The following is a 15,980-nucleotide window of genomic DNA, read 5'->3' as shown; positions in this document are numbered from 1 at the left end:
CTCTGCCTCCTCCAACAGTAAAACTGCCCACTCCCCCATATGATCTCAGGTGGGCAGAGGTGTGATATGGAGGAGGGCCAGGACTGTGCCACCCCCTGTGATGCCCCCCCTCGCCACCACAGGGGGCTGCCCATTATCTGGCGTCGTTAAAGAGCAATTAGATGGAAATTAAGCTGAGAACAAGTATTGATTAGCTCATTAAGGCTGGGGGAGCCGGCTCTGTCAATAGGCATTACCCGCCGCTCAGCCCATTATCTGCAAGGTTAAAGTCTGTGGTTGCGGCAGCTCATTAAAAATCCCAGGGCCGTATTGATCCCTCCCCACAAAAGGGGGCTCTTCTTTGGCACTCGAAAGGATCAGAGCTTGGCTGCCCCCTCTCAGCCCCGAAGCAGAGCAGAGATCCAGGAGGGGAGGGGAAGAACCAGTCCCTGAGCACTCAGCATTCCCTCTAGGGACACGTCTGTCCTTCTACCTGCTTTACAGATGGCAAAACTGAGGCCAGGGCATTCCCCCGAGGGGAACAGAGCCCAGGTCTTGTGACTCCGCTCCCTGCGCTAACCACTGAGCCACCATCCCACCTTTGCAACCCGGCTCTCAGTAGGTGGCGACCCAGCTGGAGGTGGGGGGAGGATGGGCCCGGTTTGGTTCTGATTCTGGGATGGCTCTCACCCAGATTTTTGCCCCGGGCATGTGCCCAAAGTCCTGCCCTGCTCCCGCTCAAGTTGCCATGCTCCTAGAGACTTTGATGGCACCAGGATCAGGGCCAGCGATCCGGAGTACCTGGGACTTCTGGCCGCAGCAAGCCACGGCACCGCAGTCTCCAGGCACCCGAGCCAGGCCAGCACCACCAAATTTTGTCCACCAGCCCTGGATGTGCATGTCCAGCTAGTGAATCTATTCAAAGCCTCCCCAGGCTATGGGAACAGCAGGGAACAATTAATAATGTAAGTGGCTCTAATGCGTCGGGGCCAGCTAGGGACCAGAGAAATCGCAGCTCAGACTCTAAACTCCAGCTCCGAAGAGCTTTAACCGCTGGGTCTGCCCTCTATATGAGGTTATCTCTCCATCTGTGGTCTCTATGCTTCTCTTTAAGCATCACACCCAACCCACCTCTGCCTCCTGGCTCCTGGGAAGGCTCATCTGCTTGTGGGACACCCCAAGGCCCCAGCGTAAATGCACTTAGAGAAAAAAACAGATTCCTGTCACCAGACTGGCCAATAAGGGTCTGTCTACACTGCCCACTAAACCGGGGCCTAGCTCAGGGTTGAGCCCAAGCCCTGCTTCTGTCCACACACAAATCTGTCTGACTCGGGTCAGCAAGTCTACAGGGCCCGGTCCTAGGCCCCTGCTCGGGAGGAGGGGGTCAGAACTCGAGTCCCGTTGCGACTTAGGTCCAAGCCCCGTCAGTTTGCAGTGTGGACGCAGCTCGGGCCGCAGCCCTGAACCAGAAGGTCTGCGTGGTGCAGCATGGTGCAGCGTGCAGGCCTTGGCACGCTCGTGGGACCCGGGACCAGTGGCTGTAAATGCAGCTTGGACACCCAAGTGCAGGCTGGGGAATCCCGAGTGCACCAGCCCGGAGCCCACAGAGCCGGTTTACACGCAGTGTAGAGATCCCCTGAGAGGCTGCTCCTTGGTGCGGCCAGCTGCTGCCTCCAGCCCACAAGGGAGCCAGACGCCCACTCCCAAGGCCTGTCTGCAGTGGAGGGAGCCAGGCATGGCGGACTCCAATTACAATCGCTCTCAGCAGTGACCGGGCAGATGCACGGTTCACCATGGGGAGGAAGCAGGGCCCAGTGGTTAGGGCATGCACCTCTGACTTGGGGAAACAGCAGGTCAGTTCCCAGCACTACCCCAGCCTTCCGGGGTGACCGTGAGCCTCTCCGGGGCTCAGTACTGGGGGGTGCCTGATGACAGACCAGGTTCACAATGTGTAACGGTTAGAGGGGCTATGCAGGAGCCACCAAAAGACGCTCGGGGGTGGGGTATTTACCTGAACGAATGCCCACAGAGAAGGTGTTTGCCATGTTATTCCACAGCCCCACCTGCTGCAGGAAATTTCACTTTCCGGTCAAAGCCTCTAGACATCCCCAGCTGGAGCCCTGCTGTATCTGGGGGGGTGGGATAGCTCAGTGATTTGAGCATTGGCCTGCTAACCCCAGGGTTGTGAGCTCAGTCCTTGAGGGGACCATTTGGGGATTGGTCCTGCTCTGAGCAGGAGGTTGGACTAGATGATCTCTTGACGTCCCTTCCAACCCTAATCATCTGATTCTATGTGTCAGGCTAAGAGCCAGCTCTTTCTGAGCTCAGTTCCTGGACTCTGATCTCAGCACAGGGAGCCACTTGCTTGACACCCAAGGTGCTCCAGGGCACAAGACACACACTGGGGGACCCAGGAACAGAATCCAGCCCAGCACAGTTAGGAGAAGCTGATGGAGTGACCAAGATGATACAGCCTGAGGCATTACCATTTATAAGGGATGGCAGCATGGTGTGGGCTGCACTAGCAGGAGGGCAGGCCCCTGCTGGCCTTAAATCCACAAATGAAACCCAGAGAAAGCTTTCCATTGAATTTTTTGGCTTGCGCATCTGGGCTTCAGCAAACAAGGTGCCCATAAAAGGCAAAATCCCACATGCCAAAGATCTTACAGTCTGGTCCATCAGCTTTGATTCATATCACACAGGAGTTGGATTCAAACTTGTGATCAAGAGGCGACAGGCCCACAACATTCCCCTCCCCAATCGTCTTTTACATTAATGTAACAAACCCCACCATGGGTCGTCAGCAAAGACGGAGCTCAGCAGAGATGAAGGAATATTTGGCTGGCAGCAGTAGTAGGCTGTTACCCTCCACACGAAAGGGCCACGAGCAGGGGTACTTCCCAAGCCCATTCTGAAGGGGTCCCGGATGTAGCTCCCACACTGTGCGTTTGAACTGGAGGGGGATTGCATGTTGCACTGCGGCTAGATCTGCTGTCTAACTCCGGATGGCGGGAGCCAGCAGGAAGAGAACAGGATCCTTCTTGGTTTTTTCCCCACCATGGTTTTTCCATCACAAGGAAGCAGCGACCAGGGTCAGCAGCAGCCGCCAGCTCCCTGCCAGTGCAGGAGCAGGCATTGGCAAACCTGAAGGCCCTGCCCAGCTTGGCTGGGAACTTCCAGCTCCAGGCTGCCTTCCACAGCGCTCGTTTACCCTGCCCCAGAGCGGTGCAACTATTAATCTTGGCTGACGGTTTCCAAAGTGCTAATTGAGAGGAAAGGTAGAAGCGGCTCCAGCCCTAAAGGTAAAAGCACTTTCCACTTAATGGTCTGCTTAATCATAGCCAAGCACCAGGGGCCCTGGGACCAGGAGGAAAGGGGATTGCATAGATTGCTGCAGGTGAGCCGGAGCCGGGCACTAATGAAACTAGGAAGAGAAAAACACATTCCGGTGCAGGGCCGTCCACAGCATCGGGGAGAGCGGGACAGGCTGGCTTGACCTGTTGACCCTTTGGTATACCTGTCAGGAGGCAGGAGAGGGAATTCTGGGAAATTCCCAGAGGCTCATGGGAGCTTGACGTCTCTTCCCAAAGTTTCCCTGGGCTTGGTGAAGTTGCCACGGAAGCTGTGCTAGGAAACCGGGCCCAGCTACCCAGCAGGCACTGGGTGAGCAGAGCACCCATGGGGGCCCAAAAAGCCCAGGGTCCTGAGCAGGATTCTTCCCGGCCGGCAGTCGATGCTGGGCCCTCGTGCTTCAGCTCTGCAAAGGGGGCAGTTTCCTAGTGCAGACAAGGCCGCAGTGGGTCTGAGGCCATCTGCTTCCCCACACCACTGCAGCACCGCTGGGCTGGCAAAAGCCAGTCAGCCAGGGGGAGGTGAGCTGGGTCTGTCAGACCTGGAAATCCAGTGTCTCCCCCGCCTCAGTTTCTTTCACTGGGATTCGTTGGGCGGGTTTGGCTTCTTTTCTCTCTACAATAAATGCTTTGATGCTCTTTTGGTGTAGAAGACATCAATATCTAGAGCATGGACAACCCTACAATAACAAAGCCCCCGTGCTGAGCCCAACACCCACTAACAACCCTACAGAAACAAACCCAGCACTCCTGGGCAACCCTACAATAACAAACCCAGCACTCCTGGGCAACCCTACAATAACAAAGCCCCATGCTGAGCCCAACACCCACTAACAACCCTACAGAAACAAACCCAGCACTCCTGGGCAACCCTACAATAGCACACTAGCATGTGCAGTCTGGACTCCCGGTCAACCCTACAATAACAAACCCAGCACTCCTGAGCAACCCTACAATAACAAACTATCATGTCCAGCCTGGACTCCTGGTCAACCCTACAATAACAAACCCAGCACTCCTGGGCAACCCTACAATAACACTAGCGTGTCCAGTTCAACTCTCTTGAGCAACCCCACAATAACAACACACTATGCTGAGCCCAACACTCGCCACCACCACCAAACCAGTGTGTGTATGATGGGGAAAATTACAATTCAATGAGACCACATATCTTGGTTAGACATTTGTACGGGTTATTGAATAAATAACTGTGAGTAAGAAGGAAATTAGTTTGAAGGAAGCTAGTTTAAAGGTGAGGCATCAAGAGCAGGTTAAAGGAGGCTCCTCTGTTGGCTGAGATGTCCCCTGGGCAGCACCATGGGCATTCTCCTGGTCCCTCCTCAGCTCTGGCACCGCTGGGGATCAGGTCCTGGCTTGTACGCAGGGTGCTTCAGGGGTGGGGGTATGCTACGGCACTTTTCATTTCTGGGCTCTCAGGCCATGCTGATCAAACTGCTGTCGTCTGGCAACTGCTTGGTCCTGAGAGATCAGCTGGTCTTAGTGCATCCAAATCACCCTCCTGTTAGGCTCCAGTCAGCATCCTCGCTGGGCATCTCCGTGGCAAAGCAGGAACGGTCTGCAGTGCTTTTGAGTGACGTGCATGGCAGTGACTTGCTCGGCTAGGCTTGGCTACCCAGCGGGTGCAGAGAGCTGCTCTTGGGGCAGACCAGGAGACAAGGGGAGGGAGGGTCATGTACCTGTCGGGAGTGGTACGGCCAGGTCATCTGGCTGAAACTGACCTGTAGCCAGAGGAGCCAGAGAGACTGTGGGAACCCCAGTGGCAGGAGCAGGAAGCCAAGAAGGATACGACCCCACCACCACCATTTCTCCGCAGGGCAAGGCCTGAGCAGGAGAACAAAGGGGACAGGTGGGTGAGCTCACGGAGATCTGGGGCACCCACCCGGGGAACAAAAGACAGAGCAAGGGAGAGAGACAAAGTGGATTCTGCAGCTGCCTGGCTGGGTGCAGCCCTGAGGCTGGCCAGTCTGAACGCTGCCTTCGCATTTACTAACGTAGGCCCTTCCCCGGACCCTGCTCCAAGGCCCTCCCAGCCCTGCTCAGCTTTGGGAAGGCGGTCTGGTGTCATCGCAAACACAGGTGGAGGTGCACTGAGCCCCGGCGGGTGGACAAGTCTCTGCCCCGTAGCCCTTGCTAGATAGAGCTCATGGTGGTGAGCAGCACGAGGGCACCTGCAGGCTCAGTCGCACTCCAGAGATGAATGAGATCCCGGGGGGTGGGCGTCTGAACCAGGGCAGGGGGATCTCCAGGGGACTGAGTAAGAGCTGGGGCATAGCGCAGACCCCATGGATCCGAGAGGCCCAGGATGGAATGGCCCATGGAGACTTCCCGGTCTGGAGCTGGCCCAGGTGACTTGTTGGCAGAGTCCCGAGGCGAAGTTTGTTCTGCCACGGCCTTCTCTGCACCATCCAACCCAGCTCGGGGGCAGGCATCTCCCTGATGCTTTCTACGGCTGCATCTCGCTTCTCCTCCCTGGGGCCTCATACAGGCCTTGATGGCCCCCAGGGGCGTGTTTCTCCTTCCTCACAGCTTGGACATGGTCCCTTCCTTCCTTGTGGGTGGGAATCCTGTGCCCATGCTCCTGGTGCCCACGCGGGATCACACGTGCAAGTGTCCTGGGGGATCAATGAATTCAAGGTCCAACTGCGTGACTCAGAACACTACCCCTGTGGCAGACAACTGGGGGTGTCATAATAAAATATGGAGGTCTGCCTAGCTCCTAGAACTGGAAGGGACCCAGAAAGGTCATTGAGTCCAGCCCCCTGCCTTCACTAGCAGGACCAAGTACTGATTTTGCCCCAGATCCCTAAGTGGACCCCTCAAGAGCTGAACTCACAATGCTGGATTTAGCAGACCAATGCTCAAACCACTGCACTATCTCTCCCCCCATGCCCACCTGCAGAGCGGGCTGGTGAAATGCAGCCCTCACCCAAAGCCCATGCATGCCTGGCTTTCTGCAGCGTGCTGCCGGCTCCCTGGGAAACCTGCATCCTCCTTCCAGCAGTTCTGCCAGTTAGCCTGACAGCCAGCCCCAGACAGACTGGTTCAGTGCCGGCATATAGCCCAGCCCGTGCTCAGAATGGGCCCCGGCTGCTCATCTTGCACAGTGCCCCGAGACCCCGCCAGTCCGCTGGCTCCCCCCCACGCCACTTGCTCCTCTCAGCTGGCCAGCCGAGGGCTTGTCTTCACCCCGACCCCACCCACCGGCTCCTCTCTGCCCCCTGGCCAGACTCTAGTGCACCTCCGGCTTCAGGCCATCTCTGCTTCCTACCCCCTGTGGGGCCCCACCTGTCCCCCCAGAGCTGAGCTGCCTGGGTGGTGCAGAAGCCTGGCCAGTCTCTGCCAGTTGCGGGGGTGGGGGGCTGTCAATGTGGGGGCTTGGCTGGGCCCCTCCAGGCAAGTGGGTCCTGAGGGGCCATCCCTATCCACCCCATCTAATCTAATCTATCTGTCCCTGTACATCCCCTCTGTCTATCTATCTATCCATCCCCATTGCCTCCCACTCTCTCTCTGATGGCCCCTAGTAGGATCGGATCCCTCTTCATCTCGCAATCACTCTGGCTCCAGCCTCTCCCCTGCGAGTTGGAGAATTCACCGGCGCTGCTGCCCCCACCCCCAAGCCACACTTGTGGCCCTGCAGCCCGACAGACTCGGGGGCTGTTGTGTGTGCGTGTGGATTGTTTTTTTACCTTCAGCTGCGTTCGAAATATATTGTATTCTCAGCTAATCCTGGTCAATTACAGCATAATAAAACGCATAATAAAAACCTAATTCATTTTTCCCAAGCGTTCCCTCTCCCCGCCGCTTGGCAAGCTATTAAAAATTTGTCTTCATTTTTCTGGCAAGAGCCTTGTACCTTTTCATCTTTAATTTATGAGAGCAGAAAAGCAATTGACAAGTCTTATTGCACAGCAGGCACCTGCATTATTTATCAGTCCCCGGCTGATGGCAGGGCATTGAGATACGCAATATGCCAAGGTGGAGGTGGGAGGGGGTTGGGGGGGGACGGGAGGCGAATGGCACCTGCCCTTCTCTCTGCTCTGGCCCCGATCCTGTTCCCAATGAAGTCAGGGGATGTTTTGCCATTGACATCAGGGAGAGGAGGAGTAAGCTAAGCCAAAGCCCATGACATCAGCGGACAGATGATCTGTGTAGGCTTAGGAGTTGGCCTTCACAAGGAAGCATGTGGCTGGGCAGTTAGGGAGCTAGACTGGGAGTCAGGATCCATGGAGGTTAGATGCAGCTCCGCCGCTGACTCACTTTTTAGCCTTGGGCAAGTCCCATCGTCTCTGTTTCTCCGCCTGTGAAAAGGTGAGGGTGATATTTAGCGGAGGCTGAACTGCGGTGTATCTCCCAGGCCATGCCCGGTGAAAGATACCGGTATCAGGGCTACTCGAGTTGCTCCTTGTCAATAATGCTCCTTCCGAATGCAGCCACTTCCTGGGTCACCAGTCTCCCTGGCCCGGCCTTGATTTGCGCCAGCGCAGCCTTATGCATCAGCACATGGCCGATAGTTTGAATGGATGAATGACAGCCCGTCGGTCGCTTGCTGTCAGTTCCTGGCTGCTTGTTACCCATTGGCCATGTCTGCCCCCCGGCTGGACGGCTTTCCGTGTGAACAAAGCAAAGTGGTGCAGGAAGGCACCTTTGAGAGCGGGGACTGGTTTCACAACACCTCGAAATCAGTGAATCGCGGGAACTCGGCCTAACTGCCGACCTTGTCCAGCAAAACTGCTTATTGGAGGCGGGGCTGCACCTGGCCTGAACAGCCCCTCTTGCCTTGACTGGGGGCCCAGCTAGCCAGCTGGCCTGGATGTGTTAAACAATTCCCGTGGGGGGTGGCGTATTAAGCTTTTGTTTGACAGAGGTAGGGTGACCAGACAGCAAGTGTGAAAAATCAGAACAGGGGGTGGGGGATAATAGGAGCCTAAATAAGAAAAAAAAACCAAATTGGGACTGTCCCTATAAAATCGGGACATCTGGTCACCCTAGGCAGGAGGGTAATTAAGTCACAGTCACGCGGATGCTGCCGGTGTGAGCCATGAGGGACAAACACCCACCTCACATAACATCTTCCAGCTCCTAGTCTCCTGAGGAACTAGAGACTGCAGCCCCAGTGGGGACAGGAGCAGGAGCAGAAGGGGATTAGAACAGGATGGAATGAGATCAGGACTGGAGTGACATCAGGATCGGGATCAGGTTCGGATCAGCAAGAGGATCAGGGCAGGACTGGCTCCAGCTTGGATTGGGATGAGGAGTAGGATGAGATCAGGTTTGGGAAGTGGAGCAGGAATAGGATCAGGAGCTGAAGGGGTCTGAGTGAGATCTAAGGAGGAGGAGAATATGCAGGGGCTTGGACCCTAGGAGGGTCAGGACTTTCTCGGGGCGGGGGACCGTGGACTGAGGGGGTGGGACTTCAGAGGGCTGCGGCTGCCAAGCAGCCAGGAACCCCTGCATTCTGACACTGACTGGGCAGCCTAGGTCCTGTGACCTGCAGCAGCCCACTGTGACGCACAAGGGCAGGGGAAGTTGTGAGCGCTTAGGTGGTCTAAAAGCAGGTTGTCCCTGCCTCAGTTTCCCTTTGTGCAGGAGGGATCACCCCGGCCTGCTGCCTGTGCAGATCAAGGAGTGACAGCTCCTCCTGACCCTCAGCCTGCAGAGGATAGTCCAGTCAGGGGCAGGGCCTCGGTGCCGAGGACTGTGGAGATCACAATACAGAGCTGACAGCTGGCGCTCTGGGCGCTAATGCAGCGGGGAGGCCCAAGGAGACTACAGTTCCCAGCATGCAATGCTTCAGGGTCCCTGCTGAGAGACAAAGGATAATGAACTTGCAGCCAGATATGGGATCCAGGATTTGGGGTCAGCCCATTGCAGAGGGCAGGGGGCGGATTGAATGGTGGGTCTGGGTGCCTGTTCATATTGGGAGGACACCTCCCCCGAGGGTCTGTGGCTATTAGCACTGGTGGGTTGGCTGCAGCCTTTTGCACCCTGAGACTGCCTGACCCAACGGTGGTGGAGAACAGGCGTTTCCTCCCTGACTCCCTTGAGCGCGGGATCAGGCTGTTGGTGCCACGTGGAGAGAGAACCACCACCCCTGCTTCGCGTGCCGCCCACCCGTTGGGTCAACCCAGAACCTCCGGCAGGCTCTGCTGAGCATCCTCCTGCTTCTGGCAGGAATCAGGCCAGGAGCGGCTGCCCCCAAAGATCTCTGCTGCCCCAGACCGTATGGGGAAAGTCAGGCCATCGGCCCATGGCTTCCACTAAGGCGGCCTCCAGCTGCTGCCGCTTTTGACACGTGCCACCTCCTCATATGCTGTAGGACAGCATCTGGTCTGGCCCCAGCTATATTCCATGGGCTTCAGTCATTTGTACTCAGCCCGGTTCTCTAAAGCTCTTCCCAGATCTTCTGGCCACAAAGGACATTAGCTCGTCCAGTCTGAGTCCTGTAGCGCACTGGCCAGGGAGCATCGCCTGCTTACTCCTGTCTTGAGCCCAGCGTCTTGTGTGAGCGTAAAAAGTAACATTCTGAAAGACTGTCATGTAGGTACGTGTATCCATGTGAAATGCAACGGGCACGCTTCTTAATCAAGCAGAGAACCCATTGGGGTTCTAGAGTAAAAACTCTAGAACTCTGCTCTAGAAAATTTCCAACTACATTGTGAGCCACGGCAATCTGAGATGGAAAAGACTCCCAGCCCCAGACTCCAGGGCTAATGCGGGGTTGTGTCCTTTTTCTTATTTGCTCAGATTTGGTCCAGTCTAGTTTGAAATGTCTCCAGTCTGGCATCACTCTCTCTGGAGGCCATTCCATGATCTAGTACAGCTGAAAGGAAGTGATTCCCAATAATCAGCCTTGTGTTTTCTCTTCTGTTATGATTTATGGAGCCACAGGCCTTAAACATGAGGTCTTTATTACAGCAAGCCACAACAGGCATAAACACAGTGTTGCCAGCTGCTGTGACGTTCGGTGTGTTTCTTAAAACCCTAGCTCCTGGGGGCCTGTGAGGCAATGAGAATCTTACCTTCACTTATTTAAAAAGTACATTTCCAGCCCTTGTAGTCACAGAGGAAAGCTTGAAAAGGTGGCCGAAGTGCAATCTAACAGTCCAGAAACCGAAGGGCAAATAATGAAGCCAATATTGATTTATTTTTAATCTCATGATTTTTAAGACACACTCGTGATTTTTTTTGACCCAACTCTTAGAGTTGTCAATACAGAACACAAGTTTCCACACGGCTCTACCTTTGTGTCTTTTGTTTACCAGCGTCCACACCCTGTCTGGTACTCCACCTGACCCAGGGAGCCATCGACTGCAAGTCAACATGTCCTGCCACCTTCCTTCATTTCATCCCAGGGCTCCTAGTTAATGCCCTTCATACCAACTTTCTTGGCTTTTACAACCATTCAAATATTCTCCTGTAGCTGGTTATCATGTCCCCTTCCTCCTCGCTTGGCCTAGCTAGATGCATTCAGGTCTTTGCTCATAAATCAATCCCTCCGGCTCCTTAATCATGGTTATTGCTCTTTGAATTCCTCCCGTCTTTCTGGTATGGAGGCGTGCAGGAAAGGCTACGACCAATTATGTTAACACCAGCTGATGGTAACAATAATCACCAGGTTGCCTATTAAACTGGCAAGTAACAGCCCGTGATTCCCGCTGGATCTGGAGGAAAACTCGTTCAGGCCTAGAGCCTGGAGATTCAAGTCTCAGCGTTCAGGCATGTTTGGATCTGGGTTTCTGGTCCAAGTCCATCAGAAAACTCAGGCTCACGCCGGTTCGATCCACGTCTGTTCTTTTCCAAAGCCCAGGGTGGCTCGGATCTCGGGTGACCAGATGTCTCGATTTTATAGGGACAGTCCTGATTTTTGTGTCTTTTTCTTATATTACCCTATTACCCAGCACCACCTTCCCGATTTTTCACACTTCCTGTCTGGTCACCCTACTCAGAACTCGGTGCCCTGCTGTGACACCCTCAATCTATTGGTGGAGTTCCAGGCATGCAACGGCTCCGGTGCTTCCGATACGGCCCTGAAAGCCTGGGCTGGAGCCCACTCTGGCAAGGGCATCTCCGAGCATGAGAGGGCAGGGGAGCTAAAAGGAAAGCAGACAAATGAGGCATTCATATTCTAGTGCCCAGAGGACACAATATCCATTTGAATGCACCGAACGCAATCAGGAGAAGGTCATTAATAGCTATTGCTTTTGCAGCTGGCTAGGATAATAGTTTAAGTGGTTAGAGAAATTCTCATCCAGGGGCTGAAGATGCTTGCAAAACACAAGGAGAGAATGGGGGTAGGGGGAGTCCAGAAGCCGATGACTAAAGCCATCCGTCGCTTCTCCCCATGGCTCCGGCTGCTTTTCCCACCAGGCGGGCACGGCCCTGAAGAAGTGGTGCTGCCCGGGGTGACCTCGTGCGTCAAGCTCGCTCAATGGCTGTTCATTACTTTTTCATTAGGTCCCTGTTATGTCATGCATTAGCCCCAAGATGAATGAGGAGGCGGCAGCAGGTTGGGGGGTGAGTTATTGAACCTATCCGTCATTCACATGGCATCGTCATGCCACTTTGCTCCTGCCCCGGCTGGAAGCAGAACTTTTGGGAGGACGGCTTCAGTGAGAAGAAATCTCACAGCGGGGAAACGGGTCAGAAATCACTTGCAATGGTTACATCAAAGGGGCGAGTGTGAACACAAAGGGGCCCCCAGGCGGAGCAGGAAGCACACCTTCCACCTGTCCCGGGTTATTTCCTCTCAGGACTTGTGGCTAAAGGCTGCAGCTGTTTCACGTCCATCAAAGAGCCAGAGCTGGATTTCATTCCCAGCAGGCGCCAGGGACCCAAACCCAGCCGGACAAGCAGGGAAGAGGGTTCTTGCCTTTTCCCTGTCATGTAATGACTTTCCAACAAGCAAACTAGATCTGGGGGTTCCTGGGGATTCATGTTCTCCTGGCCCTCAGCTCTGGCGTGTGATGGCTGGAATGAAAAGGAGGGGGGGAAATCTAAAAGCAGGAGGGAGGCCCGGCCGAGAGAGACCTTCGGTGAAAGACGCACTGCGTCACTGCCGGGCTAATGTGCTGAAATCCCAGCTGCCAGGCCCAGGAGCCAGCTGGGCTTAGCAGGGCCCAGCTGGGTGGGGATCCGTCAGAGCTGCTCTGCAACGCGCGGGATCCGAGGTGGCTGGATGCAGAACAGCGCGGGGTTAGAACTCACAACTGAAGGAGGTCAGGAGCCGTTTCCAGTCCCAGGGGAGGCTGGGATTTGTTTGATGGGGTGGGGCTTTCCCCTGCTGCCCCTGCACCTCCTTTACTCTCTTCCTGCCTCCACCTTTGGGTCTCTGGGCTTGGCCCATCTCCCAGGGGAGCTGGGGTTCAGGGCGAAGGTTCAGGCTGGCAGTGGTCCAGCCAGACCAGGTGCTCAGATATCCTCAGGCACTCGGCCTTGCCGGGATGGGGGCTGCATAGGACCAAGAGCAACAGGCCGATGTAGACCCCACGGGGATGGCTGGGCCATGGACCCTGTGGTGCTGGGTAGGCACATGGACCCATTGCGCTGGGCAACATCCAGACCCTGCAGTGATGGGTATGGCACCCACCCTACAGCAACGGGCAGAGCGAAGACCCCACCACACCGGTCAAGTGGGGCCCAGACACTGTGGTGATGGCCAGGCGGAGTGCAGACCTTGCGACGACAGGTGGGTGGGCCACAGGAAGCCGGATTGTCCCCCTCCCTTGCATCGACTTCAGTGACGTGCCAGGCCAGATTGGGCCCTGCGTGACTGTTTGGTGCCAGGCTGGTGCTGCCATGCAGCCCGAAACCCACTGGCACCGGCCCCACGGGGATTTCCTCGGCACTCCCACCCCACTCGGCTAGCCTGCACATGGGAGCACACCCCGGCAGGTGCACATCAGGGCTGACACGAGGTCAGACCCACCAGCAGGAGCCAGCCAGGCCATGGGAAACGCAGCCTGATTTCTCTGGGTGCAAAGCGCCCTCTTCTGGGGAGCCCAGCTCCCTGCAGGAGGGAGCGGGGAGTGGCAGAGCTAAGTGGTGAGTTCAAATCATAGCTACACACCCAGGGGTGAGCACTGGATTAGCCCAGGGAAAGCATCAGCCAGGTGGGAGCTCATCAGATAGGAGTGATCAGCCCCCAAGTTCCACACCGAGCCTCAGGCCACTCAGCTCTTTCTCTCCGTTGTATTTTGCTTGCAGTTCTCGGGCCCTCCCCACTCCAAATTTTCCTTCAAGTTTCCAGCTCAAACACCTCCTCCCTCCCCCAATAAACACGCCAGAGGGTGATCAGGCTGCAGGTGCCGCGTACCCAGGGATTTTGATGCAACCTGAGGCCCCAAGGAAAATGCAGCGCGAAAGTGCCACCCACGGCAACCTCGCCGCCCTGGGACAGCATGTGAGCCTGTGAAACTCCCTGCTGCAGGACCAGGCTGGAGAAAAGCAGCGTAGTAAGTTTCAAGCAAAGGGTAAGACCCTTGTGCATGCAGGAGAAGGCACCAGCAGCTTGACCGATAAACACTGCACGGACCACCCGTCCTCTGGCTTCGGGACATCAGCTGAGGCCAGGAAGAAACTTCCGGCTGCTCCTGCCCCAGGGCGAAGAATTAATAATTATTTCATCCTCCCAACCCCAGAGTAAGGGTGGGGAAACTGAGGCACAGCGCAGTGCTGTTATTCACCTGACGGCACCTGGCAGGGCCAGGATCAGAATGCAGGCGTTCAGATCTCTGAGCCTCATCTGCTAGACAGCCCAGCGCATGGGGCTGACCCCGTAATGCATAGTGCCTCGTGTTCCTGGGATATGGTCTCCCACCCAGCCCAGGTCACTGCTGTGACCAGGATGCTGGGTGTCATAGACCGTTGGGGCTGTTTCAGGCTGAGATGAGCTTGGATCCACAGCCCAGACAGCCCATGCGGCGAGGCCATTTGGATCGTTGGTTCTGCCCATTATAAAAATCAGGGCCATTTGGGATCACATGCCTGGGGGTTGCTGCAGACCCGGCTCTGTAACAGCAATGCTGGAAAATTCGTATGGCTGCCCAGTGCCCCCCTGGACTCTCGCCAGCCAGCCATACAGCCCCCAAGTGGCTGGAGACGGGGGCTGGCGCTCACCTGCCACCTCCAGTGTGGGGAACGCGAACTGGATCGTGTGACTAGGACCCAGGCCTGCTGGGCACTGTAAGGACAGCACAGATCCTGTTGGGGGGAGATTCCAGGGAGGGCAGATCCAGGGGCACGTGCTCTCGGCTGGCAGCCTAGGACGAGGCTGTGGGAAGGAGACAAGGCAGTTTGATTCAGCCCAGTTGTTTAAGGTAACAGGGCTCAGAGCTTATAGGATAAGGGTGTGACATTGTGCAGTCTATATGGTTTTATTAAAATATGGTAATGAGAGAATATAATGTAACTGGAACATGCTTTATGCAAAAGGTCTCTTGTAAGGTATCATTACAAAGCTTGTAATCTACTGAGTGTGGTCATCCTATTTGTATAAACGTACCACTCTTGTATCTGGGACTAGAAATATGAAATATAACCCTGAGGGCCTGTTGTAATTATGCAAAGTGTGGGCCCTTAATGGTGGTTTGGAATCTTAATGGCTCCCATCAGCCAGGACAATTGACTGGGGCTCTGTTTGCAGGCAGGCCTTCCTGTGAGCCAGGCTGGGAGGAATGAAGGCTTGGGGTCTTACAGTGACATGTGATCATATCACATGAACTGGAATCCATCTTTAACCTGGTGCTTTTCCAGTGAGGGAGGTGGAAACCCAGAGAGGGACAAAGGATTTCCCCCTCATGCAAAAGAGATATAAAGGGGTGGAACAGAACAAAGGGAGGAGAGGAGCCATCATGAAGAATCCCCTAGCTACCACCTGAGCTGGAACAAGAGCTGTACCAGGGGAAAGAATTGTGCCCAGGCCTGGAAGGTGTCCAGTCTGAGGGAAAAACCTACTGAAGCATCTCTGAGGGTGAAATTATCTGTATTCAGTTTGATTAGACACAGATTTGTGCATTTTATTTTTATTTTGCTTGGTGACTTACTTTGTTCTGTCTGTTACTACTTGGAACCACTCAAATCCTACTTTCTGTATTTAACAAAATCACTTTTTACTTCTTAATTAACTCAGAGTATGTATTAATACCTGGGGGAGCAAACAGCTGTGCATCTCTCTCTATCAGTGTTATAGAGGGTGAACAATTTATGAGTTTACCCTGCATAAGCTTTATACAGGGTAAAATGATTTATTTGGGTTCGGACCCCATTGGGAGTTGGGCATCTGAGTGCTAAAGACAAACACACTTCTGTGAGCTGCTTTCAGGTAAACCTGCAGCTTTGGGGCAAGTAATTCAGACCCTGGGTCTGTGTTGGAGCAGACGGGAGTGTCTGGCTCAGCAAGACAGGGTGCTGGAGTCCTGAGCAGGCAGGGAAAACGGGCAGAGGTAGTCTAGGCACATCAGCTGGCAGCTCCCAGAGGGGTTTCTGTGATCCAACCCGTCACAGAGGCTTCTCCCCATGCTGCCACCTTGTGAGGCACCAACATGGAGGAGGGGGTGAGGGAGTGAGTGGAGCCGGTGAGGGCCCAGGGGGGCAGCCTGAAGAGAAGGGGCCAGGCCTACCAAATCTGGGGCG

The sequence above is a fragment of the Gopherus flavomarginatus genome, chromosome 6 (assembly GCF_025201925.1).
Source record: "Gopherus flavomarginatus isolate rGopFla2 chromosome 6, rGopFla2.mat.asm, whole genome shotgun sequence".
In the NCBI taxonomy this organism is placed as follows: Eukaryota; Metazoa; Chordata; order Testudines; family Testudinidae; genus Gopherus; species Gopherus flavomarginatus.
The sequence above is the reverse complement of the archived record's forward strand: the minus strand, read 5'-3'. Positions refer to the sequence as shown.